Source organism: Sciurus vulgaris, assembly GCF_902686455.1.
Source record: "Sciurus vulgaris genome assembly, chromosome: 7".
Taxonomy (NCBI): domain Eukaryota; kingdom Metazoa; phylum Chordata; class Mammalia; order Rodentia; family Sciuridae; genus Sciurus; species Sciurus vulgaris.
The window spans coordinates 42,262,741-42,278,877 of record NC_136467.1 but is presented as its reverse complement, the minus strand read 5'-3'; the positions used below and the strand labels follow the sequence as shown (position 1 = coordinate 42,278,877).

The following is a 16,137-nucleotide window of genomic DNA, read 5'->3' as shown; positions in this document are numbered from 1 at the left end:
CCATTTAAAATAACAAGTGATACCCAGTTTTATTTTCTTTGTGCTACCCCACTACATACATCCAATTTTTTCAATGATGTTGTCATTTTGTATGAATTTTTATTTAAGACAGTTGTATTTTAAATAAAGCACAAGATTACTTTAAATAAAAGTTGATGATCATAAAAGAATATTCAACAAAAGATTATAATAATTCTGATCTGCACAAGTAATAGTTCAGACTAAAATACCAGGCAATATCAACCTACATTAAAATGTCAGCATAATTCATGTTTTAGTAGGAAATAATCAGATAAGTTAGTATTCCTAAGATTCTGGAACATATTTTATTTATATAAACAAATTGACATGAATTAGATAAGCCAAATACTTCAATCTATTTTGATTCCATAGGCAGAAGAGTGTGATCTACAAAATTAAAAAAAAAAAAAAATATTGTGAGACTACAAACTATCTTGTTAAGGAATCAATTCTTGCATATACTTTTAAAGATTAGCTTAATATCATAAACTTTGCATCTATGCAAAGTTGTTTATATTCTGACAACAATTATTGTAAAGTGTAAATCCAGAGCATCCAAATGTAGGTTTCACATAACTTAAGCAGCACATGAACTGCTGAACTCTGAGCCCTGGTGTTGGTCTTTGGCTAAGGGACAAGTGATAACCATAGGATTATAGAGAATGATACTTACATTTTAAATGTATTTTCAGCATTCACTTACCACCAGAGGGAAAAAAAAATCACTATATTTATTTTGTTTTGTTTTGTTTTGTAGTTGGGAAAGATCAATTACTACTTCAAGTGACAAAGAATAATCTCAGAATCGCATATAAATTTGTTCAGTTCATCAAATAATAACTAAATAAATAAGAAAGATTTCATTAGAAAGAGGAAGAAATAGGAGCAGGAGAATGATTCGCACAGGTGATAAAGCAGAAAGTGAGGACTGATAGTCTTCATTCTGATCATTTTTCAATACCCAGCCCACTTGGGCTTAACAGTATGATTTCTATGTCAAGGTAATCACATAATTATTAAATTAGTCAATTAACCCTCCCTACTAGCCTATAAATTCCCTAAGATCATTAGTTGTTAGTATTCAACTTCATAACCCAATCACCTAACAAACTGATGATTCCAGACATGTAAGCTATTGCTTAGAAAATCTAACTGTAAAAGTGAAAGAAAAAAAAAAAAAAAAAAAACCTAATGATATAAGACATTAAATTTATGAATCTGTTTAATTTTTAAGATGACACAAAACTAATTAAACTCTTTTGCTCTTTGATCACTGATTATGTATTATGCAGAAAGTCTTTTAATTTTAAATTTCAGAACTTGGTTTTCAGTATTCTGTGACCCAGATTGCATTCGAGAAGTTTGTAGAATTTCACTATCTCACTATTTTCACTATCGCCTGAATTAAGCATTTCTTTAGGTCTCAAATTACAAACCAAACTTCTTTTATTAATTTTCAAAAAAGAAACATTTTTTAAAGTTTTATCTTGTCAGTTCCACAATGTGCAAGGCATTTAGAGTTTTGTTAGATTATAAAACTATGTATAAAAAAGTTGAATACTAAACCAGGAGAGAAATTCATATTTATTGGTTTGACAGCTAAAATTTGAACCAGCAATAAAAAAACTTTTTCAGTCCCTCCAAATGTATACTTCCTTTTTGAATAAAACACTAGAAATGAATGACAAATTATCCTACATCCAATGAGCTGCTATACCAAGCTCTAAATTACTATTCTCTAGTCTTATAAATACCAGTATTATTTTTGGATGTAGATACTCCAAAATAGAGAAAGGTTAATAGTTAACCTAAAAGGTACTATGTGCTTAAAAGCACTCAGGTTAAGCCTCTTGTACTTATTGCTCCAGGAAAGCATATTTCAGGGGTATTACTTCGTTTCAGTATGATAATTACTCTATTGAGATGAAATTCATCATGAAGCAGCCTTCGGCCATCCTGTCTAACCAAGGGGACTGAAGCCTGAAAGAAGGGCCTTCTTGCTGCCAGATATGCAAATAATAAAAGGTACACAATGCAGAAATATGAATAATTTATCAAAATAATCTGTTATTGCTAGAGGTTAAAACTCTAAATAAGCTGGCAACATCATTTACAATAGGTAGCATAATTTAGCTAGATTTATTTTCCCCTTGAAAATCTTCACTTCATCAAGCAACGTATTTTCTTTTAGAATCTAAAAAGTCATTTATTTAATAGGTTAGCATTTTAGAGTTTAATTCAGAGGAAGAAAATAATTATTCAAAGTCGGTTAATATAGTCCCATTATTTTCTTCTTAATCTTTAAGAGTATAATAAAAACATGTGAAGAGAAAAAAAATTGGGCTTTTGATTTTTTTTTCCATTGAAATCATTCTAAGCATTTCTTCATTTGAGAAAAAAGAAAAGATGTTTTAATTAAATGTAAGCCAAAAATCATCCTTGCATTTCTATAGCTCTTCTCAGTGTTATGTGGAGAAAACTAGGCATAGGAGAACAGAAAATGATTGAAAATATCAGTCAGAATAATATGCATTTCCAGCTTATAGCATCCTCTAGCTGTCTGGATAGAATGTAGGAGAATGACATGTTTGTTAAGCAATTAACAACTTAAAATTTAGAGTTGAAGAGGAAGGTATAAATACATTTAAATGATTAAAAGATGTTTGGGGAAGAAAACAGGAAGTTAAGAATGAGAAGTGTAAAATGAATTTTACTCTTCAGTATATTTCATATATTGAGAGGAATGTGGATTTCATTTAGACTAAGAAAAAGTCTAATTTCATACATCTAATAAAAATCACATTGTGCAACACCATAGGAAAATATGAAGTCCTGCTCTTTGAGAGGGGTTACAGAAATATCTGTCCTAGAGTGCATTCAGTGTATCCATAAGGAAAGGGAAAGCTGATCATGCAGGACGCTTTATTCAATAGCAATTTTCTAATATGCCTACACACACTGATGAGAGTATTTGAAGAAGTTACATGTATTATGTTTTGATGGGAAATTTTGTGTTTATTTATTTATATTACTGAAAATTACCTTGATAATTTATTCTCTTTTCCTGGATAGTATTTTAGAAGTTAGTCTTCTGACCGGCAAATTAAATTGATTTTCTTAGGACATATTTACATTTCCTAGAACAACTTGGAATCAAGTAGAAATTTGAATTCTACTTACGATTTTCTGTAGAAATGCAACACTTTATTGAAATAAATGTAATAATGTGGGAAAATACTTCATTTGCCATGTGAGCAATTTATTTTCTTGTATTGGACTCTAGGGTTGACTTGAGTTCTTTAAGCAACATAAGTAAATAAATACATAAATAAATAATGTAAGAATATATTCTAGAAAACAGACCATTTTATCATATATAAGTTACAGACACCAGAATTTTTTACTTTTCAGTCATATTTTCCAGTTAAAGTTTCAGTGATGAAAGTCAAATGAGGTTCTGTTGGCAGATGCCTTAATTCAGAACTTACTCATGTGTAGGGAATGGTTCCCCCATTAAATGATATGGTCAAACAGCAGGATCTCAGTTCAGCTCTGAGAAAAATAGTTCCTATTATTCTATTGTTAGTAAACAGTGTGTGTGAATATCACCATTCTTATACTTAATCAGGTTTTCACTTTTTTATTTTTTTATTTAGCTTTTAATTTTTTACAGGCTGCATTTTGATTCATTGTACACAAATGGAGTACATAATTTTGTTTCTATGGTTGTACACCATGTAGATTCATACCATTTGTGTAATCATACAGGTACATAGGGTAATGATGTCTGTCTCATTCCACCATTTTTCATACCGCCCTCCCTGGTGTTCACTTTTATAGAAAATAAGAAACAGCACTTTTATCTCATTAACCCACTTGGAAATGTTATAAACAATTTTAAGTGTAAATGTTGTTGAATGAAAATATAAAAGAGTAAGGACCAGTGAAAGGAAAACTGAGCAAAGACTGGTTTATTCTTACCTGTATCCTCAGTCTCTAACACCTTTCTTGGCACTGAGTAGACATTTAGTTAATATTCTTGGGTGAATAAATGAATAATGATAAGCAGAGAAGGTGTTTGAAAAAAAAATCAATGCCTGGAAATTCTAAATCAAATAGGTAACAATTATCCACACAAATTACTCAGACTTCCTGAGTCTCCTTTTTTTTCTCAACAATTCTGCAGATGTCAAAATCTGAAGATGTTATAATCATGTAAAAATTTCAGGGCTTATGAAATGCAGATTTATTACAGTGATAAATTTAAGTCATTTCCAAAGAAAAGAAAAATTCTCAACAAAGACCTAAATCAAGTAATCTGAGGGAGAACTCAGAGGTGTTTTTTAAAGCACTTTCTATTACACTTAGTCCTGAAGATGAACAAGGTAATGGTTAAATAATATGTAATTTGATTTTAAGTGACAAAATTCTTCTATAAATAATTACTGAGGTCAGTCACTCAGTCTTCTGTGTTCATTGTGCTATGCTTCATGGCAGGATGGATCCATACTGCCTAAAAATGAGAATTAGTTCCACCCATAGTTTTGGTAGGGACACTACATAAAAAAGTGTTAAATAAAATGTGCATTTACCTGAGTTTTAGAGATTGGCAATTTTTAAGGAGGCGGGATATATATACAATTTGATGGAGAGAGAGAGAGAGTATAGAGCCACAAAGGGATAAAGGAATGAAAGCTACAAGGTGAATGAGTGATGGTCTTTTCTCCTTGATCAGGATCAGTCTAACTGAGGCAAAATAGTCTTGTATATTGTTAATAGGAAGTAAAACTGTAAATTAAATGATGTTATCTTCCTACTGTGAATTCCTATGTAATGGACTGCAACCTAACTTAGTATATCAATTGAATGATATCTAACTTGGGAGTGTATTTTTTACAACAGATAGCTAAATCATATCCAATCACAAACAGCTGAGCCTCAACCAATCTCAGGCAGCCAAATGTTCAGACTATGACCTAATAAGGCAAACCCCTAGCTAAGAACCAGGAACTGTTACTGTGTGTTGCTTCCACATTTACTCAGTGCATATTGCTGAGTGGAACTGTCTGAGGTTCTTCCAATTTTGAGTGCTTGCCTGATTCACTAATCAAGTTTTGCTCAAATAAACTCAAATTTAATTCATTTAACAGTTTTTATTTTCAAAAACACAAACAAAATAAAATTTAAAAAGTAAGTATGGTCAAGATAATTGACTTTGAAATCTCTGCAAATAAGGAAGACATTTTTCTCAGAACACTGACAGTGACTGCAGTTCGAGCCATATTTTGAAGAGACATATATTCTATGATTGTCAGAGGAAAGGATTTAACTTGGTTGCGTGGAAATCAGATAAAATGTCACTGAAATGCTCTACCTATAAAGTCATAATATCTTAGACAAATACTCAAGGAAACCAAAAGAAAACAATGTTAACTATTTAAAAAGAAGAAATACATAGAATTTTGAGATTTATTTAACATCTACAAAGGAAGATAGCTGGTTATTCAAACAGATTTGGATCTGATAAACAAAATTGGTTTTAACATAATGCAATTAAAGTTTATTGTACCTGTAAAGTTTGAAACAATGGTGATACTTTAAGTGAAATATTGAGCAGACATTTGGGGAAAATATAATCCCTAAAGAAATATGAAGATTTTATAGTTATCCACATGAAAGTGTAATTAAAATTATGAGAGTGAAAATTTTTTCCAAGCAACAAATAAACTCAGTTTGTACCTCATCAAGAAATATATTGATTAATAATACATAAGAAAAATAATGTCAATTTCAACAAGGTTGGGGAAAGGAAGTTTTCAAAATGAGGGAATAAACCTAAGAATTAAGTAAAAAGAAAATTTGTTTTCATATTACGTGTTTCCAAGTAACCACTGTGGGCATGGAATAGGAAGGAGACGACAAAGAACCCAGTCATTATGGGTTTAAAACGAGTGATGATAAAAATGGAGGTAAGGAGTGTAGCTTATTTGACAACTATGAGTAAGGACAATAGGAAAAAAAAAAAAAATAGACTCTAAAGTGTCTTGAAGGTTGCTGGAAGGCCAACAAACTTCTTTTGCTTTGTTTGAAGAGTATAAAGAAGTAACATAATGGAGAGGAAAACATTGAAAATTCTGGGATGTGAGAGGACCATTAAGGTATCAAAGTCCCAAAATGTGTAGGAAGGAAGAAGAAAAGCACAGTGAGAGGTATGTGGCTGGAGAAAAAGGGAACCTCTGCATCTGGAAATAAAATCTGGGAAATGTCAGAAATTCACAGCTGTTTCCTGTAAGAACAGTACTGTGATCAATGACAATACAATACTCAGAGCACAAGAAAAAGTCCAAATTAAAAATAGATTCAGCATAACCAAAAATGCATTTTTTTCAAATAAAGGAAAAATGTAAAAGAGTCAGAGAAAGGGAGAGGAAACATGGTTGGACAGAAAATAAATTGAAAAAAATGTAGGTTATAAAATGAAAAATAGTGAAATGAAAGATGGTAGCTGAAGGAGGAAATGGGAAAAGATGTTGAATATTCAAATTGTTATTGAAATTTTCCAGATTTTATAATGCATAAAATTGTGTTGTTACACCTTATCTGTGGGTATTTTAGTACATATCAATTATAGTACAAGCTTTTTTTCTCAAATGAAAGAAGACCATTTATCGAATACTTATCAGGCCTCTGGCAAAAACAGAAAAGCAATATTTGATTATTTCTGCCATTTTGATATTGGAATCTCAGTCTTTTTTTGGAATTTTGTCAACTCAAAGCAAAATATTTGAATGAACTAACAACTAATTTTGAAGCTATGTAGTATGATTTATGCCACATATTGAGGTTCTTCCTCTAACCTAGTATATTAAAGTTTATAAGTGAACTATTTTTGTAAATATTAAAATGTTATTCTCTTGTTTGTTTTATCTGGGAAATATGAGAAAATATACCTTTAATATTTAAGATGAAGTGTCACTGAATGACCGAGTCATTTCAGATAACAATCCATATTTTTTCCTAATTGTAGAGACTGTGCACTCTTTTGTAATATATGGTGAATTTTCCATTAGCCCACATTTGTGTTATGATTCTAGAAGTTTGAATGCCTTACCTGTCAACTCACATTCTGATGATCTAGGTAGATAAATGGGCTCCTCGCTGTTGGCTTCACCCCTTCATTCCTCCCTATCCATCTGTGTTAGAGGGAATTATGGACACCTTTGGGAACAGAAGTCCTCAGTGTCATCCAAACTTAAATTGGTATTCAACTGGCAGCTGAGTGGTTCTTTTTAACATCAAAGTAACTAGCTATGGCTACTGAGAATTAACATTGCTTCTGAAGTCTACATTTTCACAAATGTACCACTTTCCCTGGAGGACCATCCAATGAAGCATAATCAACTACTGTAGCCACCAGTCACTAACTTCAGATATTCAAAATCCATGCTTATATGAACACATGAGGGAGTTAATATTCAATTACTGTAGCAGTGTGCACAAGAGCATTTGGCAACACATGAGTTAACGCTAGTATACTACAACAATTTTCTGTATACATTAAGAAAAGTCAAGGTATCAGTTTTTCTTTTAATAAATGGTTCAACTGAAATCTACTTTCATAGCTATGAGGCTTCAGACTATTCCATTTCGAGCGTCCCACAGAGGGTCTGGATGAAAACTGATCCATTAGAAGGCAGTGGACACTTTATAAGTATGAACTACATATCTGAGTTTGGAAACTAAAGAATTGGGAAAGTCCATTAAAAGTAAAATGTTACAATGGACTTTTCCTTGGAATGTGAAGCATTATTTTAGGACCAACTTTAATATCAATGAGATATCTCTAGGGAAAAAAAAAGACACAATGAGTTTCTGTGCTACATATGTGACCAGAAGTAAAGATAGTAGAGGTGACCATGATACAGCCTCAGACCAAATCTTAGTGATTGTCACCTATCTTTCAACCAGGCTCATATGATGATGTAAAATTTTAGAAGTCATTTGATTTCAGAAACAAACAGATATTTGTGTATGGCAAACAAAATCCAAATGTGCCTCAACAAAGAAGAGATGTGCCTTTTACCAGTAGTCCAATGCTAATTGCAAACTTCAAGTATCTAAGAATCTAAAGCAAACATCAGAGACTGTAAGCACAGAGCACTCATTAGATGACGTACACCGAGTAGGGTGCCCGATATCTTGAAAAGTCATGGAAGCTTAATGATGGCCCTCAGTGTTCTGAGCTGGAATGCTTTATAGCTCATTTGATTTATCCTAAGTACAAACTCATCTCTACATCAATACTTAGAATATATGTCTACTCAAATTTTTAAGAACTACATCGATTTCTCATCTTTCATTTATTGAATTCTCTATAAAACCGGATAAGCAAAAATGTACAGATAAAAATTTAGTTAGGATTTTTTTTAAATCAAGTAAAAAATAATATAGGACCAAATAAATCAAAATCTATAAACATTCTGAATATTAAATTCAACAAAATGGATTTCACAAATATGAAAATCATATCAAATTAAATTATAGAGCCCATCCTCCACTATACTAGAAAACTATGTGTTTTTTTTTTTGTAATTTAAAAATTTTTAAACCTTTATTTTCTACTTATTTTTATGTGGTGCTGAGGATGGAACCCAGAGCTCCACATGTACTAGGCAAGCCCTCTACTACTGAGCTACAACCCAGCCCCAAACTCTAAACAATTTTGTCTTTACATTTGTATACATATAGTTTCCAAGTTCCTTTGCATAAATTATGTCACTTGATCTATATCATAACCTTATAAGATAAGTAGCTTGGCCTGGACTAAAGTCGCAGTCTTCTGATTTCTGGTCCAGTATGTTCCCAATATAATAAATCTTAAAAACTGTATTCAAAATTACATTATTCTTTTCCATAAGTTTTAGTATAAATTTAAATATAAGTTAAATAATATAAGAAAATAGTTATATACATTAAATATAAAGCTTAATATAAAGTTTAAACTTCACATTATCTACTCTGTAGATATAGTATAATGAAGAACAGATGTAATTTTTTAAATGCTTACTATGATTCATTTAGATATCCATTCATAAACACAGGCAAATTTTTCATCATGAATAGCCCTGCCTTTAAAATATATCAAGGATAATAATAACAGCTAATTTCTGTGGAATGCATTTGTAGAAAGCCCCATATTTTTTGATGTAAACAAGAAGGAATTACATTATTTCGTCTAAGAAGATAGAGGGATCCAATATAGAACAAAAGTTCCAAGGCTGATTGATGCAAGAGGTGAAACTGTCTTCAGGGACCCAGGTCCTTTCAGCTCTCTGCCCCACATCTCCGGTGGGTCAGCTTTCACCTCATGGTCGTCAGGTAATTGAAGTAATTCCAGACAACACCATTAAACATGGAAAAAGTCCAAGAGAGAAGGAAGACCACTGTTTCTTGGTTCTCCATTTTAGTGGTGAGAAAAACTCTTCTAAAAGCCTGAAAACAGCATGTTAATGAGGGAACCAGCACCACAATCATTTTCCATTTTTGCAAATTAGGAGAATAGGGAAAAGAAGATTTAAATAATTTATGTACAGTTATGTAGTCAGTAAGTAATGAACTGCGTCTAAAATCTGAATTTGGACACTTAAGAAATACCTACAGTATGCTGATTTTAAGTCCTTTGGGTATAAACTGAGGAGTGGGATAATGGCCACTTCAATTTATTATAGCAGCTCAATTCACAGTAACTAAAGTATGGAATCAGCCTAAGTGCCCTTCAACAGATGAATGGATAAAGACAATGTGGTATATTTACACAGTGGAATACTATTCAGCCATGAAGAAAAAAATGAAATTATAGCATTTCTTGATAAGTGAATGGAACCGGAGATTATCATGCTAAGTGAAATAAGACCATCCCAAAGAACCAAAGGCTAAATGTCTATTATGTGGATTCTAAATCAAAATAAGAAGGGAGAGGGGAGGGAAGATTAGAAGTATTTTGGATTAGACAAAGGGGAATAAAGGGAAGGGGGGGATGGGAATAGAAAAGAGAATAGAATTAATTGGATATGTACATATGTGAATACATTAACAATGTAATTCCACATCATGTACCACCACAAGAATGGGAAGTTATATTCCTTATAGGTATAATATGTCAAAGTACATTCTACTGTCGTGTGTAACTAATAAGAACAAATTTTAAAAAGAAAAAAATAAGAAAAACCTTCATACAGAGTATGAGTCTCTCTTGTATATTGACTAGAAAAAATGGTATCATCAAATTGAAGAAATGGCAACTAACAAAGAAATGCATCAGAAACCAACACGTTATATACACAAATGTTCACAAGTTTCCCCTAAAATTGTGAGTATATAGTTGATTTTTAAATATGAAAAGCATTAAGAAGCATGCAACTTAGATGTGAAACAGACCTGAAGGTAGTAGCATACAATTGATGCTAAAAGGATTTAAGCTGTGCCCAATCTCATTCAGGCAAGCATTGGAATTCTTTTCTAAAATTTAATTACATGATGATATTAAATAACAGTTAATCCCTATATCTCTGATTAAAAGTTAAATATAAATGTATACATAAGAAAACTCTGCATGCAAACATAAAAAACTGTGTGTATACATTAAAAGGAAAAGAAAAAGACATAATTCCTACATTCAAAAATGTATTAGTTATTATTATCTGAAAACTTTATGCTAAGGATTTTATTATTGGTGGTATTTACTTAACTTGATAAGTTTTCATGTTATAATTCATCTTTGGTGTTCAAATTTAATACTTAAAAAGTCAATATATAGATAACGTAATTGATAATATCTTGAAAAAGGCAAAGTGGTCCAAACAAAGCCATTGGATACCAACAATGGACAATAATAAATATGCCTCAATTTTGGATCAAGGAAATCAGAAGCTGGTGTAAAAATCTATGATTACTATTTTTAAATACTGCATATGACATAGCTATCATATGTGTACTACAACCCTAGATACATACCTTCCTAAAATTTTTTACTTTCAAAATGCTAAAAGTTGGATGGTGACATGTTGTCACTAACCTTGTAATAAGTTTTCTCAATGGCCTTGGGGAACAATATGCAAAATTTTGATTAATGAGAAGCTCAAATATACTTATGTAAAAAAACACTTTTTTCAATTCCCTTTTTTTATCTCACAGGAAATTGAATAAGATCCTTCTTTTTTTCAAGAATCAAAATTGAGAATTGTACAGTTAAAAATCTAAAAGGAGTCTTAGAGATGGATAAATTTTTAAAGATCATTAAGTAACACATATAATTGCAATGAACAAACCAAAAAAAGACTTAGTTTATAATCCAAACAATGAATTTGTAAATTTAATAAGTCTGCTTTCTAACTATTGATATATTTGAATTATAATCAAGAGGTTGCACTGCAACATACTTAGAAGGGTATACTGTTCCTTCATAAAGAAATGTTTGAAAGTAATGTCATAAAAAGGTTTGTATAAATCTAAATAATAATCAAATTTATTCACAGAATATAATGTATGTGTAATTCAATAGGACATGGTAATAATATCAAAGTGATTTATTATAAGATGGAGTACAGTTTAATACTTTTATCATTTTAATCTAGGAGACAAGAGGTGATTTATAGATTTGACAATTTATAGGTTTTAGTCAGCTAATTAAGATTGTCTTAGTCATTATTTCAGTCAGCACTTAGCCATTATTCTTTTCCTTGATAAATTATATTGTTACATGTTCCATAAACTTGCAGGAATTTCTTAAATACTAAACTTCTAAGTAAACAACATTTAATTTATATTTATGAACATTAATAAGTGAGATACCAGAAATACATTTTCAAATACCAAATTTATAAGAGAGACTAAATATAGACATTAGGTGGTCACAGCAGACAGGTGAATTTTCAAGGATTGGGCTATTCAATCAAAGGTTGGTACTATATAAATAATTTGACAAGGGCACTTATGACATATCATATTGTGAAATTTCTAGGTTTTGTATTCAAGGTTCTGAAAATCCATATTTCTACTATACAAACATTTTTAAAGTTAAATATTATAAATGAATCTTTCATTGGTGCTATGATTTGAATGTTTGTTTTCCCCTCCAAAATTCATGTTGAAGCTCAGTCCCCAGGACAACAATATCAAAATGTGGGGCTTTTAGGAGATGAATAGGCCATGAAGGTCATGCCCTAATGTATAAATTTATGCCTTATAAAAAAGCTGTAGGGTTTGAATTTCATCATGTGAGAACACAGCTTTAGTCTTCTCCAGAAGTTTCAGCAACAAGATGTCATCTAAGAAGCAGAGAGCAGTTCTTGTCAGACACCAAACCTCCCAGCACTTTAATCTTGGACTTCCCAGTCTTGAGAACCATGAAAAATAAATTTATTTTGTTTATAAATTATCCAATCTGCAGTATTTTGTTATAGTAGCAGAAATAAAGAAAACAAGAAGATAAAAACATTTGTTTAGGAGAAAGAGAACGTAAAGAGAAAAAGTTAGGATGGAATGTCTCCCTTTCCATTAAGTCAAACTGGAGATTTAGAAAAACTTTGCATGTGCCCTCTAAAATTGGGTGGTGGGGGTAGTTTCCTGCAGTGGTACTTGCCTCATGCTGGAAAAGTCTAAGGTGAGAAATTGCTTGGGTGGTCCACAGCAACCAAAGATGTAAATGCGGTAATGGTAAGAGGGAAGTGTGAGGAAGGTGAGCAGTTCCTAAGGAGCCTGGTTACATGAGTCTTTGCACAATCCAAGGAACCAACAGTCGATTTCTCCAACAGAAAGGTTTCAAAGAACATCAAATAGAGTTTCATAAGAGAAAGAATCAGTTTGGGATATCTGATGTGGAGTAAATGGCACCACGTGAGGTTACACTTGAACCAATTGAGAAAGATAGCTGTGTTCCTTATCTCCTCCTTCCTCTTGGTCCAATCTGGTAGAGTGATAATCAGCTATTAGTGGGCAAAGTAAGAAAGAGAAAGAAACCCACAGGACCTTTCACTTGCTGACTTACAGGGTCAGAGGACTGAGAGAACTCAAGCTGTAAAGAAGTTTTAATATAAGTGAAAATTGAGAAATTTGGTATTACTGGTGTAAATGTTCTAAATGCTTGGAAAGGGGGCCTATTGCTTTGTTAGCTGAGCTGAGCATGATGAATAAAGTTACAGAATCTTTTGCTGACTTTTTGTAAGGGGTAAGAAGCAAGTCTACAAATAAGTTTGCAGTGGTAGTTATGGTGTGTTAAACAACCTTTTACCCCTTGAACAAAATACTGGACATAACCAACCTAAAGGAGGAAAAGCGTATTTTGCTTGGGTTTCAGAGGTTTCTGTCCATGGTTGACTGGCTCCATGGGTCTTAAATGAGATAGAACATCATAGTGGAAAAAGGTATCAGAGGAAAGCTCCTCAACACGGAAGCCAGGAAAGGGGGAGGACCCAGGGATAAAATAGTCCCCAAGGACACATGCCTAGTGACCTACTTCTTCCAACTATGCCTCACCTGCCTACAGATTCCACCAACTCCCAGGAGTCCATTCAGCTATCAATGGATTAATCCACTGATGAAATCAGAGCTCTCATGATCCAATCATGTCCCCAAATCCCCACCTCTGGACATACTGCATTGGGGACTGCTTTTTTTAGATTTTCATCACTGTGACCAAAATACCTGACAAGAACAACTTAGTAGAGAAAGTTCGTTTGGGGTGATTGTTTCAGAAGTCTCAGTCCATGGTGAGCCAGCTCCATCACTCTGGGCCTGAGATGAGGCATAACATCATGGAAGAAGGAAATGGCCCATGGTGGTGGGAAGTCAGGGGGACAAGATAGAATCCCCAAAGGGATGCCCCCATGACCTACTTCTTCCATCCATGCCCCACCTGCCTAGAGTTACTACCCAGTTAGTCTGTTCAAATTATTAATCCAGGAAATGGATCAATCCAGCTTTCATAATCTAATTTACTTACCTCTGAACATTCCTTCATTGTCTATCATGAGCTTTTGGGGAACATCTCATATTCAAACCCTAACAGTAACCAAACCTTCAATACATGAGCTTTAGGGGAACTTCCAAGATCCAATTAGTAACAAATAGTGCTGTCTGTTTATATCCAACTGAATGTGGCATTTTTAGTTAGCTTTACATAAAGAGCCTAGGCACTTCCTTATGCTTTTATTTATCCTGTCCCTCTTTTCTCTTTAGCTTCACAATCACTATTTTATTTTTAACTGATACATTAAAAACATAAAATCATACATAATAATGGAGTCCATGTGATGCTTTAATACATGTATGCATTTTGTAATGATTAAATCATATTTGTCTTCTCCATTTCCCCAATTATCTATCATTTCTTTATGTGAAAACATTCAATCTCTCTCCTAGTTTTTTAAGAAAAATAGTACATAATTGCTATGTATGTCACCTCACTGCAATACAACAACAGAGCTTCTTATTCCCCTCTAATTGTAACTTAGTACCCATTAACTAACGTCTCCCCATCCCTTCCTCCGTCCTACTCTCTCCAGCTTCTGGTAACTACCATTCTACTCCCAGCTTCTATGGGATCAACATTTTTATTTACACATATCAGTGACACCAATCAAACTCAAATCCCTTCCCAAAACTTCCCTAATCTCCAAAAGGCAAGTCCTTCCTCCCTCCTTGAGGCCTATGTAGCACTTCACTAGGATTTTTCTTAAAGCATTTATCTCCTTATATCCTTATTTCATCATTTCATTGTTCTCCTTCCTCCCTTGTTTACACCTCTCCTCTTAATCTACACATTCCATGAGGATAGAACCTCCATATGCCTGTACATTCATATTTCCATATTTATTTTCTTTTTATGCCATCTTCTCCACAATCCATTCATATATATATATATATATATATATATATATATATATATAGATGTTCTGAAATGTTAAAAGTGTTAGATAAAATTAGTTTTTGAAGGATGAAAGATGAAAGATCATGGAAAAACATGGTAAGATATGTTTTTGTTAAAAATGAATTTTAAGAGCTATAAAGTTAAGGTTTTTGCCTTTCATAATTGCTTCATTAAAAATCAATGTGAGACTTAAATCTATAAAAAAACAAGAAACGCTGTTATAATAAATGTATTTTTCAACAAAGACTTCACCACAAGGTATTACATAGGAAGCAGTATTATTATGTGAAGGCTAAGAATGTAAGTCCAAGAGGCATATGGTCTTGCTTCAAATTCCACCACAACCAATTTCAAATGCCTGACTTTGGCAAGTAATGCAACAACTCTTTTCTTTAGCTTCTTCATCTTTAAAATATATTAACTATAGAGTCTGGTTTCATACTGTTAGCAGATAAATGAGTACATCAAAGATACTTTATAAGGGTGTATCAGATAGTAAACATTCAATATTCATGTTTTTGGTATTGTTCTTTCTGTTCATCACCACACAATATACATAATTTTCAATCATCAAAATATCTAAATTTCACTGTATCATCACAGTATGCATAATGTGAACTGAGGACTTGAAAGGACATATTGTATCATACTGTCTTACAGGGGTAACTTAATAAGAATTGTTTTTCAGTTCACATACATAAATTAATTTTCATGCTTTGCAATCTCAGAATTAGCCATCCACACTCCTGGATTGAATTTACATAGAGAGCACATTTTTAAAAGTAATACTCTCTTTTGAGTAAAATCATTTTCAGTTGATTCATACCCACTTGAAAGTGGAATCCATTGAGTGCTAGTTGTAATGAATGTTCTTTTTCACAAAAGAGTTAAAGGGCTAAATAACTCTGGAAATCATTGCATACAAGTCTTAACCTCGTAAGACTTTACAATGCACTTACAAATTCCAGACTGAAATTCTACAGTAGAGAAGGCAATCTAAATTAACTGTTTCCTAAATGTATTGGATGATAGAACTTTTCTTTAAAGTAATACCCATTAATGAGAAACATAGCTTGAGTGATGTTACTCTTAGAAATGAAAAGAACAATATTCCTTACTTTCCTATAACATGATTTACAATAATAATCCATACCATAGTTACTTAGTTATTTATTCAACAATGTGAATGT

The 16,137-nt window shown here is 32.3% G+C and overlaps 1 protein-coding gene across 1 annotated transcript in view; it reads right to left on the bottom strand.

Moving 5' to 3' along the window:
* The window catches only part of TRDN (triadin), a 441,243-nt gene that overhangs the window by 162,248 nt on the left and 262,858 nt on the right, over positions 1–16,137 (bottom strand).